General features: G+C 36.1%; 1 long non-coding RNA gene across 1 annotated transcript; it reads right to left on the bottom strand.

Moving 5' to 3' along the window:
• Positions 1–772: 772 nt before the first annotated feature.
• Positions 773–15342, bottom strand: LOC141425666 (uncharacterized). Its single transcript, XR_012450702.1, has 3 exons — positions 15173–15342; positions 10116–10200; positions 773–1661 (listed from the first exon to the last, which is right to left on the bottom strand). It is a non-coding gene; the product is annotated as an uncharacterized lncRNA (long non-coding RNA).
• Positions 15343–17440: the final 2098 nt, after the last annotated feature.

Below are 17440 nucleotides of genomic sequence, written 5' to 3'. Positions count from 1 at the left end.
ATCCTTTGTATTGTTCTTTTGTTGTCCATTTCATTCATTTCTGTTCTGATTTTTATTATTCTTTCTTTCTATTAATTTTGGGTTTGTCTTATTTTTCTAAAATCTTGAGGTATATTGTTAGGTTACTTGTTTGAAGTTACTCTGAGTTTTTAGTGTAGGGATTCATAGCTAAACTCTTCTCAATTAGTGCTGCTTTCCCTACATCCCACAAATTCTTGCAACCAGTGTTTTGATTTTCACTCAAATCCTGCATATTTAAAATATCCCTACTGATATTTTCAATGACCAACTGACTGATGAAAACATATTTTATTATGTTCATGTGTTTCTAATTTTCTGCAGTTTCTCTTGCTGTTGATTTCTACTTTTATACCAGTATGATACGATAATATATGATGAATTATTTCATTATTTTTGTATTTGTTTAGACATACTTTATGTGATCTAATTTCAAAAAAGTTCAATGAGCTGATGAGAATGTGCCTTCCACAGATGTGGAAGAATCCATTATGTAAATGTCCATTAAATCCATTTGATCTATGGTGCAATTTAATTCTGAAATTCCTTGTTAATTTTTCATCTGAGCGATCTTTCTATTAATTAGTGTGGGGTACTAAAATTTCCTACTGCTATTTTTATGGACAGTCTGTTCCTTTATATCTTCAAGTTTACTATCTCATGATAACACCACCAGAAAACAAAACACATCACCTCACTTATTTTTCAGAACATTGAAATAAATTTTATGTCACAAATAATACTGCCCCTTTTATGACATTTAGATAGAAATAACTGAAACGTTTTCACACTCAGTGTTGAAACTTCCAGTGGAACTGGAAAGACATAATAGTTCCACCATTAAAATCCAGACTTGTTTCCATTATGTTACTTGTCTGAATGTTCCCTGTTGCATCCTATAAAATTGGCACTCTCAAAATTTTCTTCTTTGGTATATTGAAGAGTTAATTTATTTTCCCCTTCTTTCTCTCTTAAACATGCTTAGCTTTAAATTTAGAAGACAGAAAAAAGAATATGTAGATTTAAAAATGTCCTTGTAATTCCTTACATTAATGTGGGATTAATGAATCTAAATCAATTAAAATTTCATTCTGGAGTTTTGGACACTTGTATCTTTCTTACTTTTATCCTGTCCTCTATGTGAAAAAGGAACAGAATTTGTTCCTTAATTTGTTGAGCAGCTGCCTTACTTATGCTTATGGTAGTTATATTCTGAACAGAGATAGAGCAATCAAGGTAACACTAGGTATTGTTTATTAATAGTGGGGCTCATTATTTTCTGAGGAATTAAAGCCCTGTTGCCTTTACTCATTCAGTCTCTTTGAATGAATAGGGGCAATCTTTGCAGACTTGGATAAAGAGCCTGTTTGTTGTTTTAAAGATAGAAAACTTGTTAGGAATATTTTCAAAGTGCCCATTTCTTTCTTCCTAGGAAGGCAGAGTCTTGGGATTTCATTGTTGAGTTGGTTACATACAGTGACTAACAGTGATGAGCTCATTTTCTCCAAGTTCTTATGGATTCTGCTGCACACTTGGAAGAGTAGAATTGTTGAAATGTATTTCATTCCCACTCAGTGCAGTTGTTTAAAAGTTTCCAATGTTTCACATTATATCACACAGTGAAGTAATCTCCATGGTGGTCACTTTGGGAAGAGAGAGAGCCATAATTAAGAGCTATATATTATGGAAGACTAAGTTATGCAAACATTTTACTCCACGAATCCTTTTCTTACTGTTGTTGGTGCCAATAAGAGCTACAATGCAGAACAAGATCATCTCCCCAACATTGTTATCAGCTTCAATCCTCAAGCTTTTTAGTAAAATATCATCCTCACTTCATCCCTTCAGATCGACAAATTGAAGATAAAACAAAATTCACCATAGTGATCACCTTGGGAAGGGATGATGTCATTTGGCAGAAATTAACATGAAAATTTATTGTGGTGCTAATAATACATTTTATATTTTTACTTGAGAATTGGGTTGGTGAGTATCTATTCTATTTTTTTTATAAATACTTCAATATTAACTGTTTAAGGATCATTTTCAAAAAGAAAAAAACAGTGGCAAGGTCAGCCCTCAAGCTCAGTAATAGGTCACTTCTGTGTAGTCTCAACTGTAGCCAGATATGGACTTCTTCTTCAATATATCGTCACAGAGAACTTTTCAGGAATTCTACACGTGAATTGAGTGTGAGGTGATAAATCTTGGGAACAGATACCACAAGAGCCTGAGTTACTGCTTCATACAATTTACATGTCTAATAAGTGGGCTGGAACATCACATCCCAAGTAATTATATGTTATCTCATTTCTTGCTCAGGGCTAGTCTTACCTATGACATTTATATTTAACAATAGCATATTATATTATATTCCCAACTTTATGGTTTTGGTGGATCAAATAACACTCATTTCAACCTGATGCAGGTCAGATTGTTACTTGGTATCCCAGGCCAGCTTCCCAGTCTGAGCAGAGGTCTACAGCAAGTATAATTTCCTTTAATGGTTGCCAGTATGAGCTCTGATTCTCACATGAGAGCTTGTTAGAGGCAGGTAGTTGTATGCATAGGTGTTTTAGGATGCCAAGTAATTTACTAACTAACGAGGACAGTTTTAGAAATAAAAGGGAACTTTGTTGAAAGTTATACATAAAATAGGATACCCTGTACAGATTAGAAAATGTGGTCATCCTTGTAATTACACTTATGTGATGGGTTATCTAGTACTACAACTTGGACCTGTTAAAGAGCCATCTCTTACTTCATTCCTCTACTTCTACCATGCTATATTGCATGAGAGAGATCTACTAGCTTTGCCTTATTTTTGTTTGCTTTTCTTTTTTTAGGGAACCCAAGGCACACTTTGTCATTGGTTTGGGACAATGCTGACTTTTGCTTTTTTTTCTGGCATAATTATTCAGTCTTTCCTTTTATTCTCTATAATTTCTTGATTTGGATGATAAAACATAGAAGCGCCTTGTTAGAAGTTTATCCATACCCCAGTGAGAAGACATTAAGAAAGTTTGCCATTGTGTTATTTTATTGAATTTTTTCACTCTATAGCATGGCTATATTTTACTAAGGAATCCAGGATTCCTTACTAGGTTTGTAATAGTTGGAAGATGACATATCCCCTGCAAAAGCTCATCTTCTAGGGGTTTAGTCTCCACCTCTTGGTGCTCTTTTTGCAGGTTCTAGAGACTTAGAGATGAGACTTAGCTGGAAAAAGTAGGAGACTTGCAGTGGGTCCTTTGGTGGGTCAATAATGGGTCCCATGAGTATCTCTAGCACTTTCTTTTATTCCACATCTGTGCTTCCTGTCTTCCATGAACTGAAGGGCTCTCCTCTGAAACATATCCCCATTGACATAATGTTTAATCCAAGGGGGCCAGGCAACCACAGACTGAGATCTCTGAAACCATGAGCCAAAATAAAGCTTTCCTTCTTTAAATATTTAATACTGTCAGGTATTTTATCACAGTAACAAGAAAATTAACACAGAGATATGGTACCAGAGAAGTAGGGTCATTGCTGTATCTACCTGACAATGTGGTTCTTAAGCCTTAGAAACCTATCTTAGGGAGGAATTTGGAAGAGTTTGGAGATATGGGTTAGGAAGCCCTAGAATGCTATAAGTAGAGCTTAATGGATTATTTGGGTAAGAGCTCATAAGGCCAAAATAGTGATAGAAATGTGGAAAGTAGAGACTGTACTCATAAGATTTCAGCTGGAAATGAGTACTCTGCTGTGAATTGAACTAAAGGTCATTTACATTACATTCTGGCAAAGAATTTGTCTATGCTTTGTGTCCTGAGACTTTGAATGAGGCTGAATTAAAAAGTGATGGATTAATTTGGCAAAGAAAATTGCAAGACAGGATAGCATTCAGTCTTATCCTTACTTTCTTTTATTCAGGTTTAGAGGAGCAAAAATCAGAGCAAAAGGATTAGAAAAGTATGCAATATGCCCAGAAAAAGAGTGAGAATTGAAAGTCGTTGTCAACAACAAGGAGGGTGTGGTTGTTAAAGAAAGTAACACCCACTGAAAAAGAAGTCAAGCACTTTGCACTGGGATAATAAGAAAGATGTTTTGAGAGTATCTCAGGAATTGGTCAGACCCCATCCATCAAAGGCCCCAAGCTGTAAAATTGTAAGCATATTTCAAAGAATTTCCAATGAGAAGAGAGAGCTGCAGTTTTTGTATCTTAATTAGACTCACCTCTTCCATTATTTCCTCTCATTTGCCCCTCCCCTCCTCTTTAGAACAACGTCAATAGGTTTCATTGTTCTATTTTCATACATGTATACAAAGTACATTAACCTTATTCCCAGTCCTTTGCCCTCTCTGTTTACCTCCCCACACACTGATAACTACCCCAGGCAGGACCTTCATGTGTTTCATTTTTAAGTGTATATTGATTGTTCAAGAAGAGTCATCTTTGGTATTTCACACCTGCATATATTATACTTTACTCAGATTAACCTTTTTCACTTTCTCAATTTCTCTGCTTCCATATTATTCATCAGCTTTCAGGGCATTTTGTACATAATCTTTATGCATAGAGGCAATATATTTTGATATTATTCACTCTATCATTCTCTTTTTTTCCTGCCTCCCTTTAACCCCCTCAGACAGACCCACTGTTACAATCATGTTCTATCCATCTAGCCTATATCAAAAACTATATGTGATCATATGTGTATTTAGGTATACATTTTCCTATTATGACAAGCTCCCACATATGAGGGAAAACACTGACTTTCATCCTTTGAGCCTGTTTTAATTTCCTTAATATAATTATCTTAAGTTCCACCTACTTACTTGCAAATAGCATAATTTCATTCTTCTTTATGACTAATACTCCATTACATTTATATGCCACATTTTCTTTATTTTTATTTTTTATTATTGTGCCGGGTATGGGTACATTGTTGCATTTAGAAAAGTTCTTACAATGTTTCAAATACATCACACATGAATTCACCCCCTCCACCATTCTCCTTTATCCCCTCCCCCCATTATGTATATATTCTACATTTTCTTAGGACACTCATCAGTTGTAGGACATCTGGGCTGTTTCCATAGTTTGGCTATTGTGAGTAGTTCTGCAATCAACATGGATGTGCAAATGACTTTATTGTATCCTGGCTTGCATTCCTTCAGGTATATTCCCAGGTGCAGTATTGCTGGATCATATGGTAGATCTAGTTTTAGGTTTTTGAGGAACTTCCATATTGCTTTCTGTAGTGGTTGCATTAATTTACCTTCTAACCAGGAGTGGATAAGGGTTCCGTCCCACCCCCCATCCTTGGTAGCATTTGTGGTTTGTGTTCTCTCTCTTTTTTTTTTTTTGGTGGCACTGGGGTTTGAACTCAGGGCCTCATGCTTGCAAACCAGGCATTCTACCGCTTGAGTTATTCTACCAGCTTTTTTGTGTTGTCTCACAGGCTGGCTTTGCACCATGATACTTATGATCTCTGCCTCCTGAGTAGATAGGGTTACAGGTATGAGCCACTAGCACCTGGCTATTGTTAGGTTCTTGATGATAGCCATTGTAACTGGAGAGAGGTGAAATCTAAATGTCATTTTGATTTGTATTTCTTTTATGGATAATGATGTTGAGTATTTCTTCATGTATTTTCTGGTTGCTCGTACTTTTTCTTTTGAGAATTGTCTGCTTAGATAATTTTTTAAGAAGGAAATTTAATCTCAAACAGAACCCAGTTTAATGTTTTGTCTAGGCAAAGAATCAAGCCAGTAATCTACATTTCTGAAAGGCAGAGCATCTGGATTTACCCATCCAGGAAACCTGAATAGTCATCTTATTGAATCATGGAGTACAGCTTGCACCTTATCCAACTGCTTGGCACAGGCTAAAATCACAATGAACTGGGAAACCAGCTCTAAACACAACTGAGAACAGAGCTCACATCCCTGCCATGTTTTAGGTGCCAGCCAGTGACCCTCTCCAATTGGGCACAACCTATGCACTACCTGATTATAAATATCATTTTAAACCTTTTTCCACTATACTTAATAGTGTGAAGCATCATTTGATTACACAGACATGTCTAAGGTATTTTCTGAATACATAAACCTGCTAGTAACACTACCTCTCCAAGAAAATAGACTGGGATCCTAACAGACCAAGAGTGACAGAGGAGACCAACTTGTAGCACTGCCTAACTAGGAACTTCAACCTGAAGCAATGCCTAGCTAGGGAATGGAGCTTGCAATGCTCTCTGATGTGACAAATGCAGAACAAAGCTAGTGGACCTACCTGACAAGAGTCCAGCCAGTAGTGCTGCACCATCAGATGATCCAGCTAGCAAGAACACCCAACTCATACTCTGAACAATGGCTGAAGTAAATATGCAAGTAGACATCAAACCCCACCTGCCTGTGGATGCTTCCTGATGTTCCTTCCAGAACACCAATCTGCACTAAATGGGAAAGGTTTATATCCACAAGGTGAACCTGGAAAGACTGAAGAGATGGCAACTTTCTCAGATTGAAGACAGCAATATAAAGTTGCAAGGATCATAAACAATATGAGATGGAAATATGACATCACCAAGTGAAATTAATAAGGCTCCAATAATGATCCCTAAAGAAATGAAGATCTATGACCCAGAAAGAATTCAGAATAATCATCTTTTAAATTTTTTTGTTTTATCATTTTTACATTTACTTACATGTGTATACATTGTTTGGGCCACCTCCCCACTCCCCCTACCCCCTGTTTCTGAGCAGAATTTGTTCCACCCTCTTGTTCTCTGATTTTGTTGAAGAGAAAACATAAGAGATAATAAGAAAGGCAAAGTGTTTGAGCTAGTTTGACATAAAGACAGCTATACAGAGAGATTCCTAGCATTGCTTCATGCACAAGTGTGTTATAACCCACATTGGTTCATCTCTACCAGACCTCTTCACTACTCCCTAGTCCCCTAACTATAGTGGTCTCGACCAGTTTAAGATTACTATATTCTTTCCTCTACAGTGAGCACATCAACCACATTCAAGTTTTAGGTTTCTTTCCTTTTCCCTATTCCTCCTGTGCCCATTCTCCCCTTAGAGTGTGACCCATGTCCAATAATATTACTACATTTGTTTTAAGTCTATTATCCACACATGAGGGAGAATATGCAATTTTTGGCCTTCTGAGCCTGGCTAACTTGGCTTAAGATGATGCTTTCCAGCTCCATCCATTTATTTGTGAATGACAAAATTTCATTCTTCTTATGTAATTCCATTAGTTAGAGTTGAATCAACATGGGTCGTAACACATGGGTACACGAAAGCAATGTTAGGAATCACTCTGTATAGCTATCTTTAACTCAACTAACAAAAACTCTTTGTCTTCCTTATTATGCTTATGTCTTTTCTTCAACAAAATTAGTGATAAGGGCAGAACAGGACCTGCCTGGAACTGGGGGGTATGGGGGTGTGGAGAGGGGAGAGGATGAGGGAGGGAGGGAGAGTAGAGAAATGACCCAAACAATGTATGCACATGTGAATAAATGAATAAAAAAAATTTTAAATTAAAAAATAATCCCACAATAATCATCTTAAATAAGTTCAGTGATAAGCAAGAAACAAGGGAAAATTACATTTTCCCAATATAATTTGGAAAAAATAAATAGAATAATAATTGCAATGAATAAATAGAAAAAAATTAAAAACTCAAACAGGGAGTCTCTACTCCCATTTCTTACATTGTGGCAGGAAATGTTTTTCTCTTTTTCCCATTTCTCCTCACTTTTATCCTGCTATACTAAATTCCTTTCATAATAAACATTATTATTAATTTTACTGCAAAAACCCCCTGAAATAGAAATCCTAGGGATGTTAAGTAAATACAATGACTGAACTGAAAAATTCAATAGTGAGCTTCAACTGTGTCTCAGTTAAGTGAATAAGAATCAGTAAATTGAGAGACAGGACATTTGAAATTATCCAGTCACAGGAATAAAAAGAAAAAAAGGATAAAAGAATTCAGAAAACTTACAGAGCTTATGGGAAATCATCAAGGCAGACAATATAACATTGTGAGAATTTAAGATATAGGAGAGAAAATAATGACAAAAAATTTCCCAGATTTGGGGAGAGAATGGACATCCAGATTCATGAGGATCAAATGACCTCAAGTAGGATAAACCCAAAAAGTATCACAAGAAAACATACTATGAATAATTACCAAATTCAACTACAAAACTGAATTTTGGAATCAGAAAGAGAAAACTAACACATCATACATGAGGGGCTTCTGTAAGACCATGTGCACATTTCTCAACCAAAACCTTGAGGACAAAAAAAGCATCGGTACTAAAAATATTGAACAAAAACGCAAAAGTTGTTGTGTTGGTGTACATTTGTCATCCCAGTGACTCTGGAAGATTGTCAGTTTAAGGACAGACTGGGTAAAATCATTGAGATCCTTTCTTAAAAAACAAAGGGGTGAAGGTGTGGTTGTGATTCATATAGCAAAGCAAATACATAGCAAGTGCAAGGCCCTGATTGCAAACTAGTTTACCATGAAAGGAAGGAAGGGAGAAAGAGAGAGAGAGAAAGAAAAAAGAAAGGAAAGAAAAAAGAAGAAAGACCTAAGAATACTGTAGTAGCTGATCAACCTATACTTCAAAAATGAAAGAGTTATAAAGACTTTCTTAAATAGAGGAAAGTTAAGGAATTTGTCACTATTAAATAGGCCTTACAAGGAATACTAAGCCAATTCCCTCAACCAGAGATGAAAGGATGCTAACCACCAGCATAAAAACACATGAATGAATAGAACTCACCAGTAAAGGAAAATACAGTCATAATTGGAATTCTTTACAGTGGTAATGATGGTATGTAATTTGAACTCTAGTAGTAGGTTAAAAAGAAAAGTGTCAATAATAACAAAGTAAGATAATTTATTAAACAATATAAAATATGCAAAATATAACAACAATTACCTAAAGTGAGAGAAAGAAGTAAAAGTATTGAGACTTGTACATGGTAAAAGTTAAGTTGCTATGATCTTAAATTAAGACAGTATAATTATAAGATATTTTGTACAAGTCTCATGGTAACCAGAAAGGAAAATTTGAAGTAGATACACAGCAAATTAAAAAAAAAAAGGAATCAAAGTATACCTATATAAGAGGTCATCAAATCATAAGGGAAGCAAGGTAGAAAGGACAAAAGGAACTTTAAAACAATCAAGAAACAACAAAATGCCAGTAATAAGATCTTAGCTATCAGTAATTACATTAGAAATTAATAAGATAAATAACCCAATCAAAAGACAAAGAGGGGCTGAATAGATAGTTGGGCCACGACTAGCTGTAGGCAGTCTAGAAGAGACTCACTTCAGCTTAAAAGCCACACTTAGGTCGAAAATGAAAATATATTTGGAAAAGGATATCCAAGGAATATGAAAACCAAAAAGGAGAAAAGCATAGCTATGCCTATATCACACAAAATAGACTTTAAGGCAAAAACTGTAAAAAGACACAAAGAAGGTCACTATGTAATGATGAAGGGGTCAATACATCAAAGGGGCATAACAATTGTAAGTATATATTTACCCAATATTACTTAAAGCAAGCATTACTAGGTCTGATGAGAGAGACAGACCAGAATACAACACTACTTTTACAATGAAGAAATCAGCCATGGTTGAATTGTTGAATCTTACGATACCAGCATGACCTTTGGGGTGGCATTATTGGGGCTGAAGGTTGAGTTTAATCATATCACCAGTGCTTCAATTATTTATGCTTATGTAACAAAACTGATAAAATATTTGAACCCTGAAACTTGGTGAACTTCCTGGTTGATGTTATGTATTGAGGTATTAGGAGAGTGACTAGGGAAGCTTTGTGTTTTGGACCTTCCCACCTTTGCCCTCTTCATTTGACTGATTCTAATTTACATATTTTTTAAAAAATAAAACTATAATCTTAAGTACACCATTTTTCCCCAGGTTACATGAGGTCTTCTAGTGAAGAGGTAGAGGATTCTGAATTTATAAGTGTAGTGGCCTTGGAACCACGTGACTTATAGCTGGTGTCTAAAGGGTAGAATGTTTTATGGAGTACTTAGTCCTTTACCTGCAAATTTTTTCCTACTCCAGGTCTTTAGTATCAGAATTGCATTGAAATCCCATCTGGTGGCTGCTAGGCTGTTGTTTTAAGCCTGAAATGGAATTGGAGAGAGGAAGATTGAATAGGACATGTTAAAAAGCCACAATGCTAGGATATCTACTTTCAGTTTTACGTTTTTCTTCAATGAATATGCCTTGAATTATTGCAAAACTTTGGTTTATTTCCAGAGTTCTGAAAACTTGTTTGATATTTTAGGATTGTTCTCATTACATTTTGCAGGGAAGATTGGCAGAGGTCTTTACTGCTATTCTGGAAATTTTCTCCACTAAATCTTTTGTTGAACAAACTTTTGCAAGTCACTATATGCATCATTTTTAGAATAGACATTATTTTAAAGCAATGAAGGAACAGTTGCAAAATTCGTTTATTCTGCATTAGAAAACAAGTTGAGCAATATCCAAAGTGTAAGCCATTTACTGGCAGAACCTGGGTGACCAAAGCCGTAAAAAGAATGGGGGGACTACTGAGTCCTGCTCAGTAGCCACTTTAATGAAGCATACTATTGCTTTTATAAACTCCTTTTACACAGAGAGCATTTGGTCAGAAAAAGCACGCCAAGCATTACATGTCAAGGTTGCATTAGTACAGGGAAGCACAGTTAAAATTAACTCTTTGTTATGTCTCCTTTAAAATGGGAACAGAGAAACAGGAGAAGCACATGGTCAGCATAACCTTCTTATTTACATCTGAAGGACACGAAGCCATCTGGGAACCTAGAATACTGTTTTTCTGGACATCTGGCTTTCTCACAAGGCCAGATTCCAACTCACACAGGCAAGGTCTGGTCTGACACTTTTGCCCCAGTTCCTTGGAGCTTTCTCACAAGGCCAGATGCCAACTCACACATGCAAGGTCCCACTGCTGGCTCCAACAATTCCCCCTTTTTATTTTTTAAATGTAGCAATCCCAATGTGACCGTGGCTTCAGAAGTTTTGTAAGATTTTAATTGTAGTTGGAGACAGGAGTATCCTATACAAAAAATGACAAGACCAACTGTAGCAAGAATAACACATTTGATAAATCTTTTTGATCATGTCAATAATTTAGACACTACTTTAGTCATTAAATCTTCTAAGGGAGAAGTTAAGTTAAGTTTACAGGCCAACCAAACATCTTTTCTTGCCCTTAATATAAACAATGCTTGAGAGGATCAGTTAATAGACAAAGAGTTGTTAACACAGGTGTATAGTCTACAATCAAAGCAGTCAACACTTTTGAAATAAAATTAAAACTAAAAGTTCCAAGAGTTAAGACTATGGTAAGCTAACACATGCTTGCATTTAAAAAGACGCATTATAATCAAAGACATAATCGGACCAGGAATATTTGCTTCTTGAAAAGTTTCCTTTCCAATAGGTCACTGGTGCAGAGGCAGCAACAAATTTCCAGATTTCAGGCTGCTCTGGGTAAGTAATATTTTGTATTAGCAATTGGGGCCTTGGGGATGCCATCCCCCATCATGCCATGCCATTAGTCCTTTCGTATGATGTGCTCTATGTAATGGACTATTTTGCCAAACAATTTTGTTAATATAATCACAGACCATCCTATTCCAATCTTCAGGACAATTATGTACAAAGCGTCCATGAAGGCCCCAGTCAATAAAAGAGAAATTATGAGTAGATACAAGAAACTTTCCAGTGCTGGCATGACAATTGCTCCAATGGGGAGGGGAATATTTCCAGTTTATATGATATAGTCTTGTATGTGGCCTGTTCCATTTCTTCATCTTTAGGAGTCTCCCTCTGAGGGGCAGTCATCACTTTGTTGGACATGTTCATTGGTTTTTCTGGGCCTGATGCTCCAAAGAGGAACCCATAATGTTTCAGGGGATCCACTGACATCTGTAGAAACACACGCATAACCCTTGCTCTTTTTAAGTAAGAGCACGGGCAACCAAGAGTTAAAAGATTTATACCAAATCAGGATTTGTGTGTCTGGCAAAGAGGGAGGTTCACCAAAATGTTTATCTGCTGTAGTCAAAATGTCACCCTGAGGTAAATTTAAAAAATTTAAAATGAAAAGTGTTAATGCTAAGATATCTTGGGGAGTTCCTCCTTTTTAATTTTTTAACAATTGTGTCTTAAAAGTTCTATGTGTCCTTTTAACAATAGCTTGTCCTTGTGGATTATAAAGGAAGCCAGTGACATGAACAATGTTCCATTCTTTACAAAATTGTTTAAATCGATGACCTGTATAAGCAGGTCCATTGTCGTTTTAAGTTTAGAAGGCACTCCCATAACTTCAAAACATTGTAAAAGAGAGGTAATGATGGCACTAACATTTTCATTACATTGAGGAACAGCCCAAATGAATTTAGAATACGTATCAACAAAAACATGTAAATATGATTGCTGTGGAAAAAAGGTCATGAGAGTCACATCCATTTGCCATAATTCATTAGTACCTAGATTTTGAGGATTAGCACCAGATGGGTGAGATCTACAATGTAAAGGAGCACATACAGAACAAGATTTAACTATACAATGAGCAGTATGAAGAGGAATTTTATAATGCACATGTAATCTGTTGGCATTAGTATGTAAATGCTGATGTTCTTTTTCAGGGGAAGAAAACACTGCACATGCAAGTTTATCTGCAATATTATTTCCTTGCACAAGAGGGCCAGGCAGATTAGAATGAGTGCTAATATGAGTAACATATAAGGGATAAGTGCAGGTTTGTATTAGGTGTTGTAATGTGGATAATAATGTTTTCATAACTTTATGAGCAGTAGAAATAAGGGCAGTTTCAATAGCAGGAAACAGTCCTACTACATAAGCTGAATCTGAGACAATATTTAATGGTTTATCTGTAATTTTTTGTAATAAATAATCAGAAGTGCTAATTCTACCTGTTGTGCAGAAGAATAATTATTTTGAATAGTTTTATGTAAATCAGGTCCATGTATGTCTCCTTTACCAGATAACTATCCATCTATACAATAAACTGAAGCGTGAGATACAGGATTTTTATTTTACTATAGTGTTAACAATAAATGAAATTCGTTTTACAAAATCCCACAACTTACCTGTTTGTTAACGATTACCTATATAGCCATAATAATTGCTTATACTATTATTTAATTATCATTAAGGGGTAACAGATTTTCAAACTGTTTATTAGTAAGGGGTAAAATAATGAGTTGTGGATCAAATCCCATAATCTGTAGGCATCTTGTTCTTCCCTGTATAATTAAAGAGGATATTAGATCAATATATGAAGTTAATACTTTAATTTCTTTTTGTTTTAAATATAACCACTCTAAAGGAGAATTCTCTTGGGCTAAAATTCCTGTAGGAGAATGTGGAGAAGGAAATATTAACAGGAAAATAGGTCTTAAAGGATCAAATCTTGTTAGAAAGACAGTCTGTAACCATGACTTAAAAAATTGTAATTCATTTTCAGCAGCAGTTGTTAAAGTCTGAGGACTGTCCAGAGCGGTATCACTTTCTAAGATAGAAAACAAATTAGTAAGTTTATAATTTGGTATACCTAAAGAAGGACAAAGCCAATTAATGTCTCTTAGTAACTTTTGAAAGTTATTTAGAGTTGTTAATGAGTCTCTTCATATGGCAGACTTTTGAGGACGAATGGTGAGTTGCTCAACTGCATGACCTAAATATTGAAAAGAAGCAGTAGTTTGTATTTTTTCAGGAGCTATTACCAGTCCTTCTACTTGTAAAGGTTTTTGTGTGGTTTTAAAATTTTAATGTAATTGTTTAAGACATGTATGAGAAATTAAAATGTCATCCATATGGTGGATGATATATGCATCAGAAAATATTACTTTAATAGGTTATAATATTTTTCCTACAAAATACTGACACATAATGGGGGAATTAGTCAGACCCTGTGGCAGCACTGTCCACTGATATCTTTGTAAAGGTTCTTTCTAATTTAAGCTAGGAATGGAATATGCAAACCTTTCCCTATCTTTGGGATGTATAGATATAGTGTAAAAGCAATCTTGTAAATCTAAAACAATGAAAGGCCATTCTTTAGGAATACATGTAGGAGCAGGCAATCCAGGTTGTAAAGCTCCCATAATTACCATAGATGCATTTATATTTCTTATCTATAAGAAGTCTCCATTTTCCAGATTTTTTCTTAATAACAAACACTGGGGAATTCCAAGGAAAAAAGGAAGGTTCTATATGCTTGTGTTCTAATTGTTTTTGAATTAATTATTTTAAAGCCTGTAATTTTTCATTATACATCATTGTTCCATCCTGCCAAATATTCTCTACAAAAAGGAGAAGCAGGACCATAAGTTGCACAAGCCTTCTTAAAGTCTTTTGTAAGATTCATATCCAGTCCATTAGAAGTGTTATTGCCATTCATATTAAACATAACAGGAAACAGCAGTCGCAATTCATGCGGGGGGATGGTAATGTGAGCTGCCAATGGAGGGTCATTCTTTCTTTCCAAGCCCTTGTTGGGGCGAATATGTAAATAATGCATTTCCTCTTTAATGTTTCCCCTTTCAGGATGCTCTTTCCATTCCTCATCCTCTGGTAGAGGAGAGTAAAGATCAATAGTTTCTCTCAGAGGAGCCATTGCAATTGCCAGCACTGCAAGCATGGTTTACTTTCAGTTTCCTCCAGCATAGTAAAGCCATAACTAAAGCACTGCTTCCTTTCCTCAGAGATTTTTTTCCATATCTCCTGCATCTAATTCATACTCATGAAGGGAGGCTACAGAATCTTTTTCTAAATAAGAAAGAATTACAGATTTAACCAGAGCCCATGTTATCCAAAAATGAACAGGTATCTTTTCTCCCTGTCTGTATGCCTTTTCAACATTTTTACATGCTCACTTCCAAACTTCTCCATCTAAAGTACCTTCCTCAGGAAACCAAGGATTATACTCACAAATTACTTCTAAGCAGTCCTTTAATTGCTATTTGGAAACTCAAGCTCCTTCTTGTAATAAAGAATGATGCACGAGTGAATGAAAAGGCTGGACTCTGCACTGATTTTTCCCCATCTTGTCTCATTTACCTCCTTCTGTGAGGGTCTTTGCATCACTTTCAAAATTCTCCTTCAGGTCCCTGTTTCAGGTGCCAACTGTAGGCCCTTTACCAGCAAAACCTGGGTGACTGAAGCCATAAAAAGAATGGGGGGACTACTGAGTCCTGCCCTATAGCCACTTTAATGAAGCATAGTATTGCTTTTATAAACTCCTTTTACACAGAGAGCATTTTGTCAGAAAAAGTGTGCCAAGTATTACGTGTCAAGGTTACATAAGTACAGGGAAGCACAGTTAAAATTAACTCTTTGTTATGTCTCCTTTAAAATGGGAACAGAGAAGCAGGAGAAGCACATGGTCAGCATAACTTTCTTATTTACATCTGAAGGACACGAAGCCATCTGGGAACCTTGAATACTGTTTTTCTGGATGTCTGACTTTCTCACAAGGCCAGATACCAACTCACACAGGCAAGGTCTGGTCTGACACTTTTGCCCCAGTTCCTTGGAGCTTTCTCATAAGGCCAGATGCCAACTCACACATGCAAGGTCCCACTGCTGGCTCCAACACAAGGACTAAAATCACAGAAATAAATTTTGAGTTAATAAATGCCTACCATTTAGAGATTATTACTCTCACACAAATAAACAACAGTGGAACATCTCCATGTTTTTGGAAATAGCACATGCATTAAAAACAAATCACACTGGAAATAATGTGAACTGAATGATAATGCAAATGTAATCTGTGGATTACAATTAAAATTGTTAGTGTGGAGCTTAGTGCATTTAATAAACATGTTTGAAAGGAACGACTGGGATCTCACACCTGTAATATCAGCTATTTTGGAGGCAGAGATAGCGAGGATCATGGTTTGGTGCCAGTCCGGGCAAAAGTGCCATAGGTGTGGTTCAAGTGGTAGAGCACTTGCCTACCAAGTACATCGTCATGAGTTCAAACCCCAGCATCATAAAGAAAATAAAGGTTACATGGCAATGAATAAATCATCTAATCTTCTATTTCAAGTGGAAAAGAACAGTAAGATAAATTTAAACTTAAATTCTAAAACAGAAACTGTAAGTAAAATGAAGACTATCAACAAAAAAGGTCTTTAACAAGTAATTCTATAAAGATAAATCCATGTATAAATGAATTGATGAGCACCAACATTAAGTAATTCTAATCTTAACTATCACATAGTGCACAAGAATATAAAAGTCCTTTTCAAACCTTTTGAGACTTGTTTGATTTTTATTCCAAATTCTGAGAATTACAAGATAAGAAAACTGTATAGCAAACTCAGTCATGAATATTAGCATGCCATTTTTCGGAATTAATAAACATTGAGTATAGCTAACTACATGAAAAGATAAAATATAATTGTAATTTTGAGTTTATTCCAAGAATTATGGGTAGGTAAATATTTAACAATCTATCTTAATCATCACATCTATCAAATCAAGGAAGAAAGTGTATACAGGTAAGTTTTTGTTGATGTAACATTGTTGAATACAATTTCCATGCATTTATGGTGAAATCAATAACAAAAGACATAGGTAATAACTTAGCAAAGTAATAGATAAGGTGCACCATATGAAAAAGTATGTCTACAAAAGCTTATCTAAATGCTCCTCCTCAAACATTGATGCTCCCAGTAATCACCCAGGGACCTTGTTACAGTGCAGATTCTGATATTGTAGGTTCAGGATGACACTTGACCTTTTTATTTATTTATTTATTTTTTCTGGCCAAGAGATTCTTTATTGCTGGGTGGGAGAGGGAGAGAGCACAGACAGCCAAGAGAGAGAGGGAGAGAGGGGCAGGGGCTTAAAGACCCCTCAGTGAGACTCAGAATGATCTGATTGGTTAGGATCTTATGGTTCATGCTGATTGGGGGTTGGGACAGAAGGAGGATTCAAGCTAGACTTGAGGCAGGACTGTGACCCTGGAAAACAGAAGCTTAAGGGTGCAGTAAGAACTGAAACCTATTGGCGCCATTATTGCCAACATTCCTCCCTTTTTTGTTTGTTAAGGAAGGGGGGCGTTGTGTTCGCTCTGGCTTCTTCGAGCTGGGAAGGGGCGGCATAGGGGAAGGGAGGGTGAGTTGGCAAACAGTGTTGGAGTGGTGAGTCTCATGATGGCGTACACTCAGGCTCCGAAAATGAAAATTTCCTCTTCCCTGAAGTTGATGAAGGTTCCTTGTAGCCATAGGTCGTAAAGAGTCTCAAGCCAATCCTCCAACCTCCGCATGGTGGGTATCAGCCAACTCTCCTCGCATTTGGGAGAGGTTGGTATCCCTG

The sequence above is a fragment of the Castor canadensis genome, chromosome 8 (genome assembly GCF_047511655.1).
Source record: "Castor canadensis chromosome 8, mCasCan1.hap1v2, whole genome shotgun sequence".
Taxonomy (NCBI): domain Eukaryota; kingdom Metazoa; phylum Chordata; class Mammalia; order Rodentia; family Castoridae; genus Castor; species Castor canadensis.
This window is presented reverse-complemented; position numbering and strand designations above follow the sequence as displayed.